The 21,897-nt window shown below is 38.3% G+C and overlaps 1 long non-coding RNA gene across 2 annotated transcripts in view; it reads right to left on the reverse strand.

The window, feature by feature from the left end:
* Positions 1 to 11,384, reverse strand: part of LOC124583212 — a 46,070-nt gene extending 34,686 nt beyond the window's left edge. The window contains exon 1 of one of the 2 annotated variants that reach the window (XR_006974090.1): positions 11,346 to 11,384. This is a non-coding gene — a long non-coding RNA (uncharacterized LOC124583212). Of the gene's footprint in view, positions 1 to 364; positions 420 to 11,345 lie in introns of those variants that run through there. The other variant, XR_006974089.1, reaches the window with a different exon arrangement.
* Positions 11,385 to 21,897: the final 10,513 nt, after the last annotated feature.

Consider the following 21,897-nt stretch of genomic DNA (forward strand, 5'->3'; position numbering starts at 1 on the left):
TCTTAGCAATAAAACAACATAAGTTGCTCTTCTTTGAATGCTTTTTCATATCTTCTGTCAACACTATCTGGCAAAGATACCATAGCACACAGGGCCATAACTGTAGTTCAAAAGTGTTTCAGTGAAAATCTTTTGTGTGTTTTCAGTTGTATCACCATCCACCATCTCACTTCCAATTTAACAGTAAACACTGAAACACTATGTTATGCAGATAACAACCAACCTTAGGCTACAATTCCCCATTGCAAGTCACCGACATCAAAAGAAAAATTCAACTGAGAAAATTGAAAAATGATGCTAACGACTGTCTCTCAAATAATAATTATCACAAAGTTGACCAAATATTAGTTTACCAGTTACTGACCACTAATTTGCTCGGTTCTTTGCCATCAGGACCCTCTGGACCAAAGACACGTATTAGAACATACTTAAATGTTCCTTCTGGGTCGATATCCACATCAGGAACAGCGGCAAGCTTCTCCGCTGCTGTCATTAGTGTCCTGTTAAACAGGTGATAAAATTATTCCAGAAATATTTATATACAACAGGTGAGAGAAGAGTAGTGCTGCAGTCACAATGTAAACAATACAATTCTGCCTCTAGGATTTATACTGGAAAAAATGTCTCCTTCAGAGAAATAATGATCTAATATTTGGATTTTGAAACGTGTGCCTATTAAGTAAATACAAGCATTCTGTGGAAGGTCGTACACCATCCAAACCATAAAACTATCAATTAATTGTATCCAAAGGGAAACATACTTGAGAAAGCAATAAAATTACAAAGAGAGACAACTGCATTCTCGTAGAAAGAATCCGCTGAGTGAATTCCTTCATGTTTGGTGGACTCAAAAATATTTTTAAAAAACATTTATTGCTTATTGTTTAGAAAGAGCAGCCATTTTTGTCTCAGGCTGCAAGCATTCTTCCACTTTTATAAGCGTCTGTGGTTTTTAAAATTATTCGGTAATGGATTGCCCCAGACCTTTCATATAAGAGGTATTTATTTCAGCAGACGCTGGACTATAAATTATGTATTAGGGAATACACTTTTAATGTCTCAAAGTTGTTGGTTGCAAATTTAAAAAACCCATTTTTAATACTATCTTTCCAAAGAGTAGTTTCTTAGCCTTAATACATTTTGTGGTATTACACTACTCAGTACAGATACCTTTTTCTTTTAGACAAACAATTATGACAAGCTTATACTTAAAAACACTTTAAAAACAAATGTTTTGAATTTTTTTCATTCTTTGGTCTGCAAATCTTTGTTAATGGACCAGATATAAATCTGAAAATTACACATTTAATAGACCTTTATGATATCAAACTTCTGTATAAATTTCAACCTTGAGATTCCATGGACAAAAAAATTTCAAATATGAGTCAAAAATATGTTTCTTACTGTTTGCAATATCTGGGCTGATGGAAACAGTGTATAAATTACATAATTTAAAAATATCTAGGATAACTCTTTAAAAAATGAGACAATTCATTACATTATCCCATTCTCAACTTATTTGTTTTTACTATGTTGTTTATTGAACAACAGAGATATTTCTTCACTCATGTTGGGCACAGGGTTAAATGTTCGCCTAGTCACAGTCATAAATTCCAGGGGAGAAGACAACTCCTTTAATGATTTTTAACGGGCCTCTCGAATTGATCCTTTTCAAATTTTTTAAACGGGGTTCTTGGTGCTGGTGCTGGTAAAATGTAACATCCACATCTTGGTTTTGACGAGCAATGTTACCAACTTTGGCAATCCACCACTGTTCGCCATAGACACAAGCCACTATGTCCTTACTTTGAAGTGTCAGTGGTACAAGTTTTCCACAGTGATGACGTTCACTATCAGAGGATGTTGATGTGAACTTACAGTTGAGCAAGTTGTATGACTAAGGTATAAAACAATGAAAAGATCAAGTGCCTTTAATCTTCTGACAAGTTTTGAATCTTTCCTCCAAGACATTGGCATAGAGTTCTCGTATTTCCTCACATTTAATGAAACATACGTAATCCCTTTTACCTATTCTTTATACAGAATTTGAAGATTTCTTGACGTGTCCAGATTTGGTTCTCATAGGTCCGTTGCAGACTAGCTTTTGTGGCAGCTCACTTTGTTGTACCCTTTATGCCATCACACTCATTCTTCCCAGGGCATGATGCAAAAAAGTGCTATTCTGCACCGAGCCAACGGTCTTTTTTTCTTTGAGAAAGGAGATATTAATATTTGTTTGCTTTTATATTGGCTTGCAGCACCATCAGAATAGTTCATCAGTTTGTTTATGGAACTGTCGTGCTGTTTTACGTAGTTTGTTAACTGCAGGTGAAAAGCATGCACTGCTGTAGCTTTGTGCTCAAAGTAATCATTTGCAACACAAAAACTATAACTTTAGTTTATCTGGATCTTTATAACAGAACATAAATGGACAAACTGTGGCCTGTTTGTTTACCCAGTGGTGCCCTTGTATTTCACTTGAACAACAAAGGAATAGTTTTCAGAAAAGTCAGCAAGAACTATACATTCATCAACTACCAAGGTTTGCTTTTGTCCTTCAGAAATTTATCCTGACTTTGGCAATTAAATGACACACTATTGAGTTTTCAAGGTTAGTAACCAACACTTAGAAAAACTATTCTCGTTATTTTGAGACTCCATTGTTCAACTGCACACTTCAAGGGCTCATTATTAACTAAGTGTGAGTGAACAGATGTTGGTGGAAGGGGGATGACAACACACAGATTTGTACAGGCTTGTCTACATCTACATGGATACTCTGCAAATCACATTTAAGTGCCTAGCAGAGGGTTCATCGGACCACCTTCGCAGTTCTCTATTATTCCAATCTCGTATAGAGCGCAGAAAGAAGGAACACCTACATCTTTCCGTTCGAGCTCTGATTTCCCTTATTCTATCGTGGTGATCGTTTCTGCCTATGTAGGTCAGTGTCAACAAAATATTTTCACATTCAGAGGAGAAAGTTGGTGATTGGAATTTTATGAAAAGATTCTGTTGCAACAAAAAATGCCTTTCTTTTAATGATGTCCAGCCCAAATCCATCATCATTTCTGTGACACTCTCTCTCATATTTCGCAATAATACAAAATGTGCCGCCCTTCTTTGAACTTTTTCAATGTACTCTGTCAGTCCTATGTGGCAAGGATCCCACACCGCGCAGCAGAATTCTAAAAGAGGACGGACAAGCGTAGTGTAGGCAATCTCCTTAGTACTGCCAATAAATTGCAGTCTTTGATTACCCTTCCCCACAATATTTTCTGTTTGTTACTTCCAATTTAAGTTTGATATCATGAAGATCCATTAAGTGTGTAATTTTCAGACTTTTATCTGCTCTCCTTACAAAGATATTGTAGGTCAAAGAACGAAAAAATTCAAAAAATCAATTTTTTAAAATAGTGTACATTTTTTGTAAGCTTCTCACTATAAGAAGTAGTTATACTGTATAGTGAAATAGCACAATAAATATTAAGGCTGAGAAATTACTCTTACTTTGGAAAAATACAATTAGGGTAGATAAAAAATCTACTCACCAAGTGGCAGCAGAACTCGCACATAAAAGACGGAAGAGGGGTGAAGGAAGAGAACTGGAGAGGTCTAGGAAAATTGGTAGATATCGGGAAAGTCACCCAGAACAGCGGGTCAGTGGAGACTTACCGTAAGTAATGTCTTTCCTTCTCATCCCGTACGGTAAGTCTCCTCTGACCCGCGGTTCTGGGTGGCTTAACCAATATCTACCCCTTTTCCTAGACCTCTCCAGTCTTCCTCCTTCACTCGATTACTTCCCCTTCCACCCTTCTGCCTGAAGAAGTAGCCACTGGCTCCAAAAGCTTGCCAATTACAGCTGTTTTTTTATGTATGTGTTCTGCCGCTGCTTGATGAGTAGAATTTTTATCTATCCAATTAAATAGTTTAAAGAATGAGCTTTTTTAGCTTGCAATCAACAAGTTTGAGCCATTAAAAGTAGGGCCTATATTAAGGAATACATTCAGCATGGTTATCATGGTTTTTAATTTATAGTCCAGTTAATGATTCTTATTTGAAATTTCTGGGGCAACTCAGTACTGAATAATTTAAAAAAAAAAAAAAAAACAGATGCCTGTAAAAGCAAAAAATAGCCACTGTTTCTAAATGTTGAGAATAAATTTTTTTTAAAAATGTCTTTAAACCCATTAAATATTCGGGAATTCATCCAGCAAATATCAATTTTTTTCTGAAATGACCGAGCGACTGGTTACTTTTTTCCCTGGCCCACTAGTCCTAGCTTACATAACAGAAATTTTGATTTTTATCAATACCAACTGTCTGCTTTCACCTATCACATCATCAAAATGCTGGACATAAATAGCTCATCGAAATCAGCCACACACTGCAACGACAATTTTATCTATTCTCATAACGAAACAATCATAGGCTCCCCAACTTGCATTTAAAAATAATGCAGAAGCAATATAAATATGGAAAAAAAATGACATACTGTTTTAGAGATAAGGGATCTAAAATTCTTTTATATATTTTTTGACATAATCTCACAAGCATTTCACAACGCTGTATCCAATTTTGACAAGCCAGCTAACGCCTTTAGGGTAAAGGGACATACAGGTTTCCATTCTGTTCTCAACAACATTGAACACAACAGAAACAGATCTCTGTCTACCATCAGCTTCAGCATATGCCTTTCGTCTGAAGACTACCACTGACTGGTTGAAACTAATTACGGCATTGTGAAAAAACCCATGTGTTTGTGTGGAAGTTTTGTGCATGGATATCACACACACCACATCATCAGTAGCATGCTACCAGTCAAAGGCAGTGTCAGTAGATCCAATTAAACCTTCGGAACTCAGCATTAGGGAAGCATCCGATTTAATACATCTGCTTTGACCCATGATGTCATCTATATGACAGAAACGCCTACGTCCAGAGTATACAAAATGTCGACAATATTGTCACATGTACACATGCCAACAAACCTGCAGGAAAATAGAAACAGTGAAAGTAATCTTACTTCAATGATAAAATGAAACTACAGAACAACCACGGGAAATAGGGGGTCTAGGGCAAGGACAACCTAATTTTAACAATACAAAACATCACCCCTAAAAAAGTCTCAACCTACGACATAATGCTACAGCCACAAAGCCAGCAGGAATCATACAGTTCACTTGACCTATATAGCTCAAACCAAGCCCACAATACCAAAAAACGAACATCTGCAATAACAAAAATGGCACTTACGCAGTTTAGGGGGTACATGCGCTGATCATGAGAAAAATACCTATTTTTGAAGCAAACACATATTTCTGAAGATATAAGCATATATATGCATGGAATGCCAAAAAAGTACTTATTTTCATATGGAGGTGGGGGGAAAAAAAGATTAATTAACTGTCTGCTTTCACCAGGTTATTCATGTTGCTATGCCAATATGCTGCAGACATTTTAATATATTTCTTCACAGAGTTTTTTAGCCATAGGTAATGCTTACAATTTCATACATCCTTACCATGATAGCTATTGTTGGCTTTGCATATTGTTGCATATGGTATACGTCCCTGTTGCTCACAGTTATCATCTTGATCAGTGCGCCCAACAACCTATATTTTTCTGTTGAGGCTGTCCGTTTTGAAGTATCGTATATTACTGCGTGTGCCAAAATGGCGAGAAATTTTCCATATTTGAGCGACTTTGTAATGGAAGATTTATACCATGTTATGGAGAACACCCAAAGCTCAATACAATGGGCTAGGCAACAAGGTCTTATGAAGAAAGATATGGTGTGTGAAAATGGGTATTGTGATGGATACAACGAGATGAAGCTCGAGAAAACTACAGGGAAAGATGGCGAAATTTGGAGCTGCTCCATTGGCAGGGACTGTAGAAAGAAATGTTCAATCAGGAAAATGTCATTTTTTGCTGGCAGTCATTTAGACATTTCTAAAATTTTGCAACTGTCTTACATGTGGGTTTTCGAACTCAATAGGCCAAAGTTTTTAATGTGGGAGCTCAAAATTGGCAGCGAGCACACTGTGGTCGATTGGTGCCAATTTTGTAGAGATATCTGCCATGAACATTTCTTAATTGAGCCAATAGTTTTGGGCGGCCCTGGCCATACTGTTGAAATAGACGAGAGCTGCTTCGTCAGCACCATCGAAGTCATAGGTGCGAGAGCAATGGGTCTTTGGTGGTTATGACGTTGAGACAAAGCAAAGCTTTATGGTTGCTGTGCCACAACGTGATGCTACCCATTTGCTGCCAATTTTGCAACAGTATGTTTTGCTACTGGAACCACAGCAGTTTCTGATTTGTGGCAACTTACAACACCATAGGTAACTTGGGCTACAATAATCTGGCTGTTAATCATTCGCTTTATTTTCTCGATCCCTTTACAAACGCAACCACAAATCACATGGAGTCAGTCTGGCAAAAAGCTAAAGAAAAAAATCCTATAAGGCCTTTCAGAACTCACTGTGCTATGCTGAATAACTACCTGGCGGAATTTCTCTGGCGTCAACATTTTGGGGAAAATCCATTCCACAATTTTGTTATTAATTCCACCTTTCTTGAAGAGAAAGAGAAAGAGAGAGAGAGAGAGAGAGAGAGAGAGAGAGAGGGGAAAAAAAAATTAAATTCCGTGCATACATATGCAATATGTCATTTTTGATACAAAAAATTTTTTTGAGACAGTTAACTGATTTTTTCTTTGCATCCAAATGAAAAATAAGTACTTTCTTGGTGAAGAGCGCGTCAGATATGACTGTAACACTCAAGTTTTGAAATAAAAAAATTTTTGGTATTCAGCGCATATATATGCTTATATCTTCAGAAATACGTGTTTCCTTCAAAAACAGGTACTTTTCTCGTGATCAGCGCATGTACTCCCTAGACTGCACAAGTGCCACGAAAAGCAGAATCAGATGTTTCCCTCGACCTATACAGCTGAAAGGAAGCCCAGATAGCAAGGAACCAATACAGCTGAAAGGAAGCCCAGATACCAAGGAACCAATAGCTACAACCCGAAGAGTGGAATCAGACATTTCCCTTGACCTATGTAGCTCAAATGCAGCTCTCAATACCTACCAGCAATAATAATAATAATGAAAACAATGTAAACTTCACACACCAACATAACTCAAATAACACCACAAAAAACCAAAACCTTCAACAACTCGAAAACGCAAAAACCTGTACATACACCAGATCAATTAAAACCAACCAAAGTATGATAAATGTAAAACAGACAGAACATCAGAATTACTACAGATTAAAACCAAAATAAAAGTTTATTACCAACAAAAGCATGCAACAAAATCACCTAGGTTGACCGCCGCTACCAGTACACACACACACACACACACACACACACACACACACACACACACACACAAAACTAATCAAACCTAACAAAATGCCACACACATAAAAAACCATCACTGAAAAATGAAGATTTCCAAATCCACATTGCAGCACTGGCTACCCAGACTCAAATAAACCCATGTTACCATAGTGATAATGAACCTAATATCACATGTTAAACTCAACAAACACAAACCAATTCAAAAACACACACACAACACCATTATGTCATGGGTCAAAGGAGACAGGTGGAATAGAACACTTCCAATGGCCCCTTAACTTAGTTCCTACCTCACACAGATAGACAGGATGTGAGGACAAGAACAAATAGTTCTGAAAAATAAGATTAGTGTTTCACTTTTAAAAGTGTTAATCAGCAGTAGGGCCTCCTGGGATCTTGCTTCCTTGACTATCAGTAGTGACCAGCCATACTGTTTCTTTATAAAACAATTCCTTAATAACTTCATTGTTTAATATTTGGATTCTTGCACTGATGTCACCTCACGTGTAAGATTGTTCCCCCTATTGTTATCTAGACAACAAACTTGAACTCTAAGACATGATATCACAGTACATAAAACGATTTTTACATGTTAGTCTGAGAACGTGGACAGTGACCAAGAAGGCATACCCTAAAATTGCACTTACTTTAAGCTTTCAAAATGTCACAACCCCTTTCTTCTGTCATTTATCACTCTTTAACCTCTGGAAACCATCTGTTAATATAAAAACTGCACTGTTTTTAGGGTTCATGTTAAACCACAGACCTCTCTACAACTGACTGGTTGGAGAAAGGCAAGACAAAGAACTGGTTATGAACTGTTGTGTCCAAATCAATCTTTGAAATGCCAAAAACAGGATTAGTTAAAAATGTGATACCAAGCTTATGAACGACAACACCCTTAACGTGGTGGAGATATAAGACACAGAACTGATCAACTGCTCACCTAACTAATAACACGAAAATGTTAGCGAAATAAAATGCTAGAGACTAACAGGATCTCTGTGAGAAAAGGTAGTTTTGGGCCCAGGATGTTCTTTCTATTAGTCCTTCAAATATATTAAAAACTTGAAAATACCAGACCACAATTCGAAAATGGAGCCTCACATAGGTACTTAAATGTACCTATGGAATGACCTACCAACCCAACCTATCCTAGATATACACTCCTGGAAATTGAAATAAGAACACCGTGAATTCATTGTCCCAGGCAGGGGAAACTGATTGACACATTCCTGGGGTCAGATACATCACATGATCACACTGACAGAACCACAAGCACATAGACACAGGCAACAGAGCATGCACAATGTCGGCACTAGTACAGTGTATATCCACCTTTCGCAGCAATGCAGGCTGCTATTCTCCCATGGAGACGATCGTAGAGATGCTGGATGTAGTCCTGTGGAACGGCTTTCCGTGCCATTTCCACCTGGCGCCTCAGTTGGACCAGCGTTCGTGCTGGACGTGCAGACCGCGTGAGACGACGCTTCATCCAGTCCCAAGCATGCTCCATGGGGGACAGATCCAGAGATCTTGCTGGCCAGGGTAGTTGACTTACACCTTCTAGAGCACGTTGGGTGGCACGGGATACATGCGGACGTGCATTGTCCTGTTGGAACAGCAAGTTCCCTTGCCGGTCTAGGAATGGTAGAACGATGGGTTCGATGACAGTTTGGATGTACCGTGCACTATTCAGTGTCCCCTCGACGATCACCAGTGGTGTACGGCCAGTGTAGGAGATCGCTCCCCACACCATGATGCCGGGTGTTGGCCCTGTGTGCCTCGGTCGTATGCAGTCCTGATTGTGGCACACACCTGCACAGCGCCAAACATGCATACGACCATCATTGGCACCAAGGCAGAAGCGACTCTCATCGCTGAAGACGACACGTCTCCATTCGTCCCTCCATTCACGCCTGTCGCGACACCACTGGAGGCGGGCTGCACGATGTTGGGGCGTGAGCGGAAGACGGCCTAACGGTGTGCGGGACCGTAGCCCAGCTTCATGGAGACAGTTGCGAATGGTTCTCGCCGATACCCCAGGAGCAACAGTGTCCCTAATTTGCTGGGAAGTGGCGGTGCGGTCCCCTACGGCACTGCGTAGGATCCTACGGTCTTGGCGTGCATCCGTGCGCCGCTGCGGTCCGGTCCCAGGTCGACGGGCACATGCACCTTCCGCCGACCACTGGCGACAACATCGATGTACTGTGGAGACCTCACGCCCCACGTGTTGAGCAATTCGGCGGTACATCCACCCTGCCTCCCGCATGCCCACTATACGCCCTCGCTCAAAGTCCGTCAACTGCACATACGGTTCACGTCCACGCTGTCGCGGCATGCTACCAGTGTTAAAGACTGCGATGGAGCTCCGTATGCCACGGCAAACTAGCTGACACTGACACAAATGCTGCGCAGCTAGCGCCATTCGACGGCCAACACCGCGGTTCCTGGTGTGTCCGCTGTGCCGTGCGTGTGATCATTGCTTGTACAGCCCTCTCGCAGTGTCCGGAGCAAGTATGGTGGGTCTGACACACCGATGTCAATGTGTTCTTTTTTCCATTTCCAGGAGTGTATGTTTACACTAGTCTACAGATCAGCCTGTCAATGTAAATGAACACATATATACATCTTGTATGTCACAAGCATTCCCCCAGTCGAACACCATCTCCAGTAGGCCTAGACTTAAAGTACACCTAGCAAACAATACAGTCTAAGCTACCAGCCACAAAAAATAAACTTCATATTATGATCAAAACACACACTCAAAATATTTCACTGAAACAAACAAAATATCCTAGATGCCATATCACATCACACTTCATATAGGCTACCTATGGCTCATGTTGTTCACTGGACTCCAAACACGTTTATTTTTTCACACACAAGCATTTATTGCTTAGTCCAGTTTCTTGAATAAGTATCATGAGGCTATCGTGGTTAAGTTTGTCAAATTAACTGCCAAAAACATCTTTTTGATAGCAATATTCTTGAATACTGGTTGTTTCTCAGATTCCACACCCCCTTCAGAATACCAGCTTGGTGCTTTCTGGTGTTTAGATATTAGCTACATAGTCATAGTTATGCTACCAAGACCTTGTAATGGATCTGGGAGATGTTATTTTTTTACCGTATTTGTCGATACTGAATTGTAAATGTTTTCTTATATTTTTGTCAGAATTTATTATAATTTGTCTTATTATATGTTAATTTACTTCTGTTTTTGAGAGTAAAAGCGTATTGATTACTATTAGAAAATGTATCCACAGTCTAATATAACAGTCGCGACACTCAGTGCTGTAAAAATTGTTGCCATTTGACAGATGGAGCGACACTAGCGCTCCAAGTGGCAGGTAAGGTGAACGTCAGACGCGTCGTAAGCATAATGTTTGTTTGCATCCATTGCCTACTTAATTTCCGAATTATTTGAGTTATTTTCTTGGCTCCAAGGGTTTGTGTGGTACCAGAAGGCGTATATGTTTCTAAAAATGATTCTAAAAAAAGCGCAAGTAAGGACAAAAATCATGAATAGAGTGGCAAGCTACAACACATTCGTGAAGAAACACTTGTGACATTTGACAGAATTGCAGCTTACCACGTTGATATCAAAAGAATATAAACACACAGATTCACATGTAGGAAGCACAGACATGTACCTCTACATGCAAAAACGACCGACAGCTCGTTTATCGTTCTGTAGGCCTACTGCGTTTGTCATTTTCGCCTGTTGCCACAAGTACGACCTTCATCTTTATATTATTCTAAGTGGGACAAGCAACTGCAAAATAGTGGGAGAAATATGCTAAAAACATTATAATGAGCTGATTACACTACATTTCAAGAAAAACCAAATATTTGAATAATTTTCAATCAATCAGTCAGTGCACAAGGTGCTGACAAAATAATGTCATCACACGAAAGTAGCAAGGAAAATTAAATGACTAACAACAGAAGTGAACGAAATGCATACCAAAGAAATCAGCAGCCCAAATGAGCCAACTTCTTCAGTTTCTTATTTGCTTTCTTGTTGTTAGGAACTAAGTCTTGATTCCAATATTTGAGCCGGTAAATGAGTCTCACTTTAACAAATATCTTGATTAACAGCAGCTTAGTTTCTTCACAACATCCAGGGGGAAAACTTGGGACAGCCATCAACAAGTTTAGTGTACAGTTGTTAAATGCAGCACAAAACTGCCTTGGAAATGGGTTGCTGCAAAAACCACCTCTCTGCCTCATAGTTGAAAAAAAGTTTTCCAATGTGTCTTGGTTAATTTTACGTGAGAATAAGTACAATTTTGTTCCAGTCAGTACCTCGGCAGCAAGCATTTCCAAAGCACATATATTGCTTAGAAGCCCCTTTACACATTTTATCCTCAGGGAGTAATCTTTTCCATCAGAGCCTACAAATTTCCAAGAGTGAATCCATGGCTTCATCACATGTAGAACATCCAGATGCTCTGAATCACTCCTAATACAGTTCCTTAGATGCACAGGCCCTTTCACACTGTATGTATTAAAGAAATCAAAAATGTCATTAACTTTCTTACAAAAGTCTGAAGTGCCAGTTGCAGATAATGGCATACTATCACAAAATACAAGTGTGTCAATACCAGCTGCCACTGTGTGGCTTAACACACGAACTGCAGTACCCACTTTCATTTTTGAAAAAGCTGGCAGTTTGACAGCTTTTTTAGTCAGCTTTGGAGCTAACTTGTATTTCCTGTGCAAGTCATTTGAATAGAGCTGAGAAATGTCCTTCCAAGAAGCAGTACCAACCAAACCATCATTTGATGTATGAATTATGTCATACCTAAATAGGTTGTTTCTGATGCTCTTAAACAAATGTGGGGTATCATAGAAGAAATAGATCTTCTGCTCCTCATATACCAAACTTGGATTGTCTTGTGTAATTCCCAGTCTCTTTCTACAGCCCACAAAATTTGAACCCTGATCAGTCACACAGGTCTTTACAACCAAGCCAATTTCCTTAAGTCTCTTGAGTACTTCATAAAATATAGCAGTCAAATGCATAGCTCCCACTGTTCCTTTACAAAAACAGTACAGCAATGGTTGTTTGAAACATGAAAAAATGCCACTAATCATTATCACCAACACACTGTTCGCAATTTTAGCTGTGTTTATGTCAAATTTGCCATTAGAGACATTTCATCCAATGACATATTCACAAGTTTATCATTATAAGGAAAATGTTGCACCTTTTGCTTTAAAAGATGGAATATATTGTCACTTATCCCACATTTTATTTGTATGCCTTCCACATACCTTTGTAATGTACGCACTGATGGAAGCATAAAACATTCTGACAAAAACCTGTATGCCTGAGTGCTGTAATATAATAAATTTAGAGGAAACAGATTATTTTCGTCTTTCCATCTTGCAGCACGTTTTTCTCTCAATGGCATGGTAATCTGGCTTACCAACAAATCAAGGGCACTTTTTTTAAATATCGGGATCCTACAGTCTTTAACATTCGTTTGTCCTTGTTCACTTGCTCCTTCTGATACAGTTTCTGTCGCTGTCTGTAGGCACTTTCCTTGTCCCGTAATAGTTTCGCTCAAAGTCTAGCGATTTGCACATTCTGACACTTCACACGCTTTTGTAAGACACGAACAGCTGCACTTAATCTAACCACTTCATCGTCAAAGCAAGTCTGTGTTGACGATTCACACGAATCTGGCACTGATACATGCAGAGTTGAATCGGCTGCTTCTGTGTCATAGGACTGTTTTACTGCTTTAGATTGACTGTCGAATCTTTGTGGCAGTTTCCTCTTCATCGTCAGCTGAGGTGGCTTATTTGGAATGTCAAACAGTGTGGGTACTGCATTCCACACGAGTTTGTTGTTGTCTGCGTTCATGAACTGGTTTTGTTCGAAATGTAGCGAACAAAACCTAATATTATTATGCAGGTACACTGGTTCTTTCTTAATGAGGTCTTCTAGCCTGCTATTAACAAGCCATTTTCTGCTCCTAAAACGAAACATTCATCATTTATACACATATAGTTTGCAAGTGAATCCTGACGATACAGTTTAGTAACATGATGGTATATACCTCTCAGGATCCTTAGGAAACCTAAAAAAAGACAGCTGTGGTGTCTTCTTCCTGTTGTTGGTGCAATTTATTGCGCTACAAACGCTCCCGCCAGTAAAAGCCATTGTATAAATCAAAATAGACAACCACTATTCTCTTTCACCATCGCGCCGAATCCACAGTCTAACCTACCATCCTCTTGGGGCGCTGCTGGCGCTGTAGGCAACAAAATCGAGGCGAAGTGTCGCGACTGTTATATTAGACTGTGATGTATCGAAGAATAGCAAAGAGACTGATTACAAGTGGAAACTTGTGAATTGTGTAAAATATCTTTGACGTTGGAGTCGTCTTTGACTATTGTCTTGGTGTGTGTTGACGGAAGAACAATGTGAAGGTCGCCGTCATAAATAATTTTGAATTATGTTACTATTATTTTTGTATTAACTAAAAAGAAGAAACTACATTTGAAGAAACTGTATTTGAAACACCAAAATGAGAGAAACACGTTGAACCACGTCTTTTCTGCAGCCGACAACGATGCATTGTGGAATCATACTTTCAACTGAAGCCAAGACTAATATCGCCTTGCAAACGTCTAACGGAAAAGGTACTGTCACAAAATATGGCAAATTTAAGTAAATAAAAAAATAGTGATCATATTTTCAACTTGTGTCTTAGCCGGGATGCCATATTTCAACTGGGGACTGTAGCCGGGATATTGTGTTCACGAGATTTTCAACAGTGCTACGAGGAAGAACAGTTTTGTGTGTTAATACCAGTTTCTTCAGAATGTGTGTTACAGTGTTTGTGTTCATCGGGAAGTAAAAGTTTTGGAGAAGAAATGTTTCGGCAAAAAATATAATTTTCGACAGAAGAAAATACTTCAAGTATTTTGGTCAACAATCACATGGATGGAAAACGTGGTTTTGCAACAGAAGAAGAGTGTTCCAGATAAGTCACGAAACCCTCGTATTTTGTTAAAACAATATTTTTATCTTGTTTTATATTGTTGTGTATAAATTTTTGTTCTTCACAATGACTTATGAGATTTTCGAGAGTATTGTGCCTAAAGTAGAAAGTAGTAATTTAATAGACTTCAAACATCAGGACAGGTCAAATCAAAGAGAAAGGACCGATCAATTTGATTTAAAAAGTTTTCTTGTAAATTTCACGAAAGAAATGAAACAATCAGTTGACGACAATAAGACTTACTGGGATGAAAAAATTGATAACATTTTGTTGCAAGTCCAAGCAGTCAATACCCAAGTGGGTGAGCTTTCACAGGCGTCTAAAGCTAGCAAAATGAGGGATGCTCAACTATCGGACCTACCGATAGATGGCTCTACCAGCTGATTACTGTCGTCTGTATTGCCCGCCATATTCGAATTTGGCAAGAAGTTTCTCTCGGTCTGTACGGTGTATAAGGAATTACGGACTATCGAAATGGTGATTTCTTGTTCCGCTTTCAATTGTACGAAGCGATGGAGTAAGGAGAGTGACTTACCATTTCACAGGTAATACGACTACCGACACAATGCGATAAAAATACAGACTTAGTGCATTTGCTAATTCGATGTTTTTGAACAGGTTTCCTCTAAAGCACCCAGAGCTACTAAAGACATGGATTACGTCCGTGAAGCGGAAAGATTTTAATCCTACGTCTTGCAGTTTTCTTTGCGGAAACCGTTTCCGACAAGATGATTACGTAGTGCACCCTGGAACGTGGGAGAAACGTTTCAAACCCGGAGCAGTGCCATAGTTTTTGACTTTCCGACACATTTGATGCACCAAATAAACAGCCACGACGACATGTTGTTAGGATTTTGAGTGACAACAATGATTCTCCATTTGAGGTAGCTAATTACTTTCCTTGCTGTGTGTGCGCTTTTTACTTTTGTGAATTTATTTCGTACGCTACATAGGTCTAAGCAATGTTGTAATACAGGTCCATATTTTTGTTTTTAGCGTTCTGTCATGGAATCCGTGCTCGATTTGCCCATTGCAGACGCTACTGATTGCGTGGAGAATGTTGTCAATGAGAATTCTTCCGTGGAAAGCATCTCCCACTTATCCAATGCAGAAGCTGCGAATTGTGTCGAAAACGTTAGTATAAGGATGTTTTCACACCCCCAACGTTTTCTTATAATATTTTTTCATCAAACCTTGAGTTATTTCAATCGTATATAACGAAATTATTTCCTTATTTAGAGTGCAGTTGGTTCTTCAGTAATTGATTGTGGTATACAGTCGAAAGTATAAATGGAAGACAAGCTTGCATTTTTTTTTTTCTCTCAGACATTGTGCACGAATTAAAATGTAAACTGAAGTGTGTCCGTGAAAAAATTCGAAGAAGAAAGTGTTTTCCGTGGGTGACATCATAAGTTCATTGAAGGAGAAGGGGCATCTTCCTGAGAAGTTACATAACTTCCTCAATCATCAGAAAGGAACACAAGTGGATTTAGTGTGCAAGTTAGTGAACAAGTCTCTCTCATCAAAGGGTAATAGATACACAACAAATGTGAAAATGTTTGCGATGACTGTGTACTTTTATTCACCAGCAGCATATGAATACCTGAAAAAATTAATGCCTCTGCCCCATTGATTTCAAAATGGGTGGCAAGAGTAGACTGTGAACCTGGCTTCTTAAAAGATGTTTTCAAGTACATTGTAAGGGACCAGTTCAGCGATTCATGTCTAATTGTAGACAGTGTGGCAATTAGGAAGCAAGTAGTTTGGGACCAAGGAACTAAGCAGTACACAGGTTTTTTAGACTTTGGTGGGGAAGTGCCTCAGTAAAAGAAGTAATAGAGCCATCTGAGGCTCTGGTTTTCATGCTTGTCTCTATTAAAGGCAAATTTAAATGCCTGATTGCATATTTCTTTATCAACGGTGTACAGGCAAATAATCAGGCCACACTGATAAAATCTGCTTTAGAGAGGCTGCGTAGTTCTGGCATTAGGGTTTGGTGTGTTACATGTGATGGCTGTAAGGTAAATATAAGCACTTTACGTTCACTTGGCTGTACTTTAAATTTTTACCAGGGTGATTTTAAAAGCTACTTTCCTCATCCTGTGGAAAAATAAAATGTTTAGTGTATCTTGAACATGTGCCATATGACTAAGTTTGCCAGAAATGCTCTAGCAGAAGTATCTGCTATTGAGTCTCCAACTGGCATTGTTAGATGGCATTTCATTGAGCAATTGAACAAGGTACAACAAGAAGAAGGTATGACATTTGCGAACAAACTATCAGGACAACATATAAGTAGTGTAAATAGAAAAATGAATGTTTCATTAGCTGCACAGACTTTGAGTTCTAGCATGGCAGATAGTATAGAGTTTTTGAGGAGGGTTTGTGATCCAAATTTTAAAGGAAGTGAAGCAACAGTAGAATTTTTGTATTATATTGATAGGATTTTTGATATTCTGAACTCTAGAAATCCATTAGGTAAAGGGTATAAGAGCCCCCTGAGACTTGACAACAAATCTTATTGGCTTGGTATTTTCAGACACTGAAAATTATATCAAAAGCTTAAGAATCATTGGTGTTCCATTGCTGCTCCATGCAAGAAGTGTTAAATCTGCATTAGAATGTATTTATCTCTATGCTTTTGCCAATATGGCCAATAAAAATGCATTTGTAAATTTTCTTAACTGGGGAAAACTGTTTAAAACAAGTGACTGTGTGTACTCTGTTGTAGAATACTCAGAAACTGTTTCAGATGTTTGTGATTGCTGGGGATATGCAACAGAAATATATACAGGCCAAGATTTTGCATTGTGTTAAAATTAAATTCGTAGATTACCCATTTCCTGCTCCTGCTCTTGGTCATGATTACCATTGTGAAATTGGGATTGAGGATTTACATCAGACTCAACTTGTTTGTAAGATTGCATCCCTGTACTCCTGCACATGCTTAAAAACATATGGGAAAAAAAGCCCGCTGAGAAAATTTTAAACAACAAATCACGTATAAGGCAGAAGTTAAATAAACTCATATTGTTTAATCATGTATAGTGCTCAAATTGGAAAAGATTATGTATTGTGACATTTCATGCAAATGGGTGTGACATTTTGACAGATTTTTTAAAACTATTTTGTCCATAGATTTGTTGCTGTATAATGAACTTCAAACGATGAATCACATTGAAGTAAAATTAACTCTTTACATCCTGTGTAGATATTGTAACAAAATTATAATTATTTATTATATAAGCTTATTTTAAGATGTTAGGTGTTACAAAATATGCACTTGCATTAAAAACAGATGATTTGTGTGAAATTAATGAAAAAAAAAGTTCTGAGACTTATTTGACAGATAGCTTTCAGTGTGAGAAAATATTTCCCTCCATAACTATGTTAACTTGAATTTTTCACTTTTAGAAAGCAGTTTAATCACCGAATGGGTGTGATCTAATGGAGTATGCAGTGGCCCTATGTTTCAAACAGTAATGTTTGTGGATACTCTGCAACATAAGAGCAATAAAATTGTTACTCTCTTAATTCTTGTTTTAATACTTCTTAAGGTGCGTTTACACTGCGATTTGTATCGGCACATGTATGAGATACATGTATATACGACTTTGCGACATGTATCGCGACTTGTATGAGTTGACAAGTATCAACCTCATACATGTATGAGCGTGCGTTTACACTGGTTGATATGTATCACTGTGCGATAGCTTCCGACGACGATTTGGAAGTTTTCACATTTTTATGTGCTGATACACTTGCTCTTTTGGAAGATGATAGGAGGAAAAGGCGGAGGAAGCGTAGATGGTGGCACAGAGAGTTTCTCGCGAATTAACGCCATATTTTAGAAATTATGTTAGGACGAGTATGGAGGATTTCCGCGGTTTGTTATCACTTGTGGCTCTTCTTGTGTCCAAAACCAACACAAACTTTCGGGAAGCGATTCCACCAGAGGATCAGTTGGCAGTAACTCCGTTTTTTAGCCACTGGGGATTCCTCGTAAAACGAAGATTTCATGACAAAACATTTGCATTGTCGCGCGATTGCTAATGCCGACGTCTCACACACGATTGTCGGCATCCGTTGTCAACATTATCACGCGAGGCCGCCAGAATAACAGCAAAACATTGATATACGTGCCAGATGCATGAAAAAATTATTTAATGTATGATATACTCTGATATATATAAAACTTTTACCTTCACTTCTTGGGATAAAACTTGCACGATGGCCTTGCAAACACGAAGAATAACGTTGCATATGGCACTTTTTGATATTTTATGCAGATACATTAATGCCGAAATGACAGTCGGCACCTTCAAAACTCAAACAGCCGCCAAAGAGCCTGGTACTACGCATGCGCTAATCGTCGAAATAAGCGGCAATCGACAAGACGACAGGAAATGATAGTACTGCGCATGCGCGAGTTCTTCAAATGTCGCTCATACATGTCGCGTATATGGCCAAAAAGCGATATACAAAACGTATACGCGACATGTATGAGCTCGAGGGTCCGCATACAAGTTCCGTGAATTTTTGTATGAGGTGATGTATCGCGACATGTCAAATTGACATGTCGCTCATACATGTCGCGATTCATGTATCCCAGTGTAAACGTACCTTTAGAATGAACACAATGTTCCAATTGATCGTAAGCATTCTTATTACTTTAGAACCATTCTAGAATAAGAGGGCCTGATTCAGGCAAAACCTAATTTTCTTAATTTTTTCTTTATTTTGCTAGGAGGTCTTTCTATTATATTTTCCTGTGTTGAGGGAGGGAGGAGGGGAAGAGAATGCAAATAATCATATAGAATTATCTTTCTAGCACTACAAAGTACTGAATACAGTGATTACAGTTACACTTGGAAATCTAGGAAATTTCAAAAAATGGTTCAAATGGCTCTGAGCACTATGGGACTTAACATCTATGGTCATTAGTCCCCTAGAACTTCGAACTACTTAAACCTAACTAACCTAAGGACATCACACAACACCCAGTCATCACGAGGCAGAGAAAATGCCTGACCCCGCTGGGAACCGAACCCGGGCGTGGGAAGTGAGAACGCTACCACATGACCACAAGTTGCGGATTAGGAAATTTCAGTATTCATGTTACATGCCTAATTTTCATCAACATTTACCTTAATTATACAGTTACACTTTTTGCTGATTTGAACTGTGTACTACATGTTAAAAAGATTTTGTTTGGTCATAGTAATAAAAGCATTTCATTTTTTTTTTTTTAAGTCATATGTCCCATATGGAACTGAAATTATCAAGTTACAATGACAAAGGAAGGAATTAACATTAAGGAATCTTACTTCACAGAAATTATGTAACAATGGTTACACTTTTTGCATGTTAACTTTAACATAAACCATTTAGTTTTCCATTAAGAGTGAAAGCAGTTGCATGAGTCACGTAAAGAACAAAGTTTCCCATAGGGAACTAAAGTATTTTATGTTTGACTTATTGCAGACCCAAAGTATTGTGATCTTCATATTTCTATTTAAAAAAGTTTGTAACTCAAATTCACAGACATTTTGGAATCTGTACATACATGTGTGTAACAAGGTACTTTTCATGTATCATGTGGAACCTTTAATTTTCTGGTTTAAATATAATTTATTTCATGAATTACCTTTAATACCGACAATGTCTGAATGCAATATTTACCATTTAGAAGAAGAAATATTACTGTACAGAATAACAAACCTCATGCAAAATGCGAGAGATTGTAATGTACCGAACTTGCAATGGCTCTTTATCAATAGCAGGTAAAAGAAAGGCTTCTATTAAATGTTCAACGAAACCAGTCAGTACCTCTTAATTCACCATAGAGGTGATACAGTAATAAAAGAATTTACTTTTTTCAGAATTTCTGCTAAGTATTAAAAGTGTGAAGACCTATTCAATTAAGTATTTGCTTTACCAATAACCTGTAGTACAAGCACATGTATAAGCAGGTAATTAAGGGAGTCAGGACTTATGTTAAAATTAAAGATACTGACTGGTATTACTTGCTCACAAAACATTGTAGTTGCTGTACAGTTTATGCTGTAAGTGGTGTACCCAATGTGATTCCTGGAGGACATAATATTCTGTTATCCTATGGGAATGCACTGCTACCACACCTGTTGACAGTAAGTTTTGCTGTGGAATAGTTGTATCAGACGTCTGTATCAGAAAACAAATCTTCACTGTGACACCCTCATGTTCTTGGTATGCTATTAGCTAATTACAGGAATACTCTTCACATGGAGGAGGGAGGGAGGGAGGGAGAGGGAGGGAGGGAGAGAGAGAGAGAGAGAGAGAGAGAGAGAGAGAGAGAGAGAGAGAGAGAGATGGGAGAAAATCATATTCTCAGGAGGAGCAAGCTTTACAGCAGCATATGCTGTTAAAAGCCTAGTGAGATTTTCTTTTTCATCATTTCCAACATCGTACACAACTTTCTTGCACTTTTATTTTATCACATTTTTCCCTTGAGAATGGAGAAGAGAGAGGAAGAAGAAAAAAAAGAAAAAGTAAGCGAGCTTTCATAAGAACTGAAAACTCTACTTGTGTCATTTTCAAAATGTTACTCTCTTTCCAAATGTTGTTCTATTTCTTCAAACCAATTCTGAATGTCTCAGGTTATTACATGTTATTTACTGTACATTGTCCAGCAATACTTCTGTTATTAATGGATAGTTTGTAATTTGGCACTACCTTTGTACCACTGGTATTGTCTAGTGTACTTTTGCAGATAAGAAAATCGACTGGACTAGAATGTCCTGTCAGTATAGGACAAATTCAGACAATATGGAACTTTTTACACTAAATTTGCAATATGTCACCCTTGTCTAATACAGATTGTAGCAGCCATTGGGGTGCCTGTCTGGCCAGCTTCTACAGCTTTCGCTTTCAGGTTTGTTTTTTGCTTGGGCCATCTCATGACAACCAGTCATTCCAGTGATTGACACCATGTCAAAGACTGGAACCAAGATTCACAGAAATAAAATTCCATGGTTGTAATTCATAGTCTAATTAATTTTGCTCAGTGACATGTTTTGAATTCAATTTTAAAATAAAACCATGGTACCAGCCATTATTTGGGTGTCAGACTGGAAAATTACAGTTTTAAGACACCCCAACCTTAAAATTAACAGCTGTGATCGATGTTATTTTCAACAAGTTCCTTCAGTTCCTACATCATCATGGATCAGTCCAATATAATATTATTACTAAACTTAACTTCCAAATGATACGAGTTATGCATTTAAGAGGAGCCTTAACGTTGGCCTTTGTGTTTGTCTCATTTAAATGTATTTCTTGTCTCGTATCGAAGACTGAAGCACTGTCAAAAACTGGTGCTTCTACCTTATCACTCAGTTAAAATACACTGTGTCATGTACAGGCGTTAATAAAATTATGGCATTTAAATTTCTGATCAAAGAGAGAGCTAAATTCTTAAGTGAATGTTGCAATTACAGTGTCAGCATATATGCAGATCAG

The sequence above is a fragment of the Schistocerca americana genome, unplaced genomic scaffold (assembly GCF_021461395.2).
Source record: "Schistocerca americana isolate TAMUIC-IGC-003095 unplaced genomic scaffold, iqSchAmer2.1 HiC_scaffold_45, whole genome shotgun sequence".
Taxonomy (NCBI): Eukaryota; Metazoa; Arthropoda; class Insecta; order Orthoptera; family Acrididae; genus Schistocerca; species Schistocerca americana.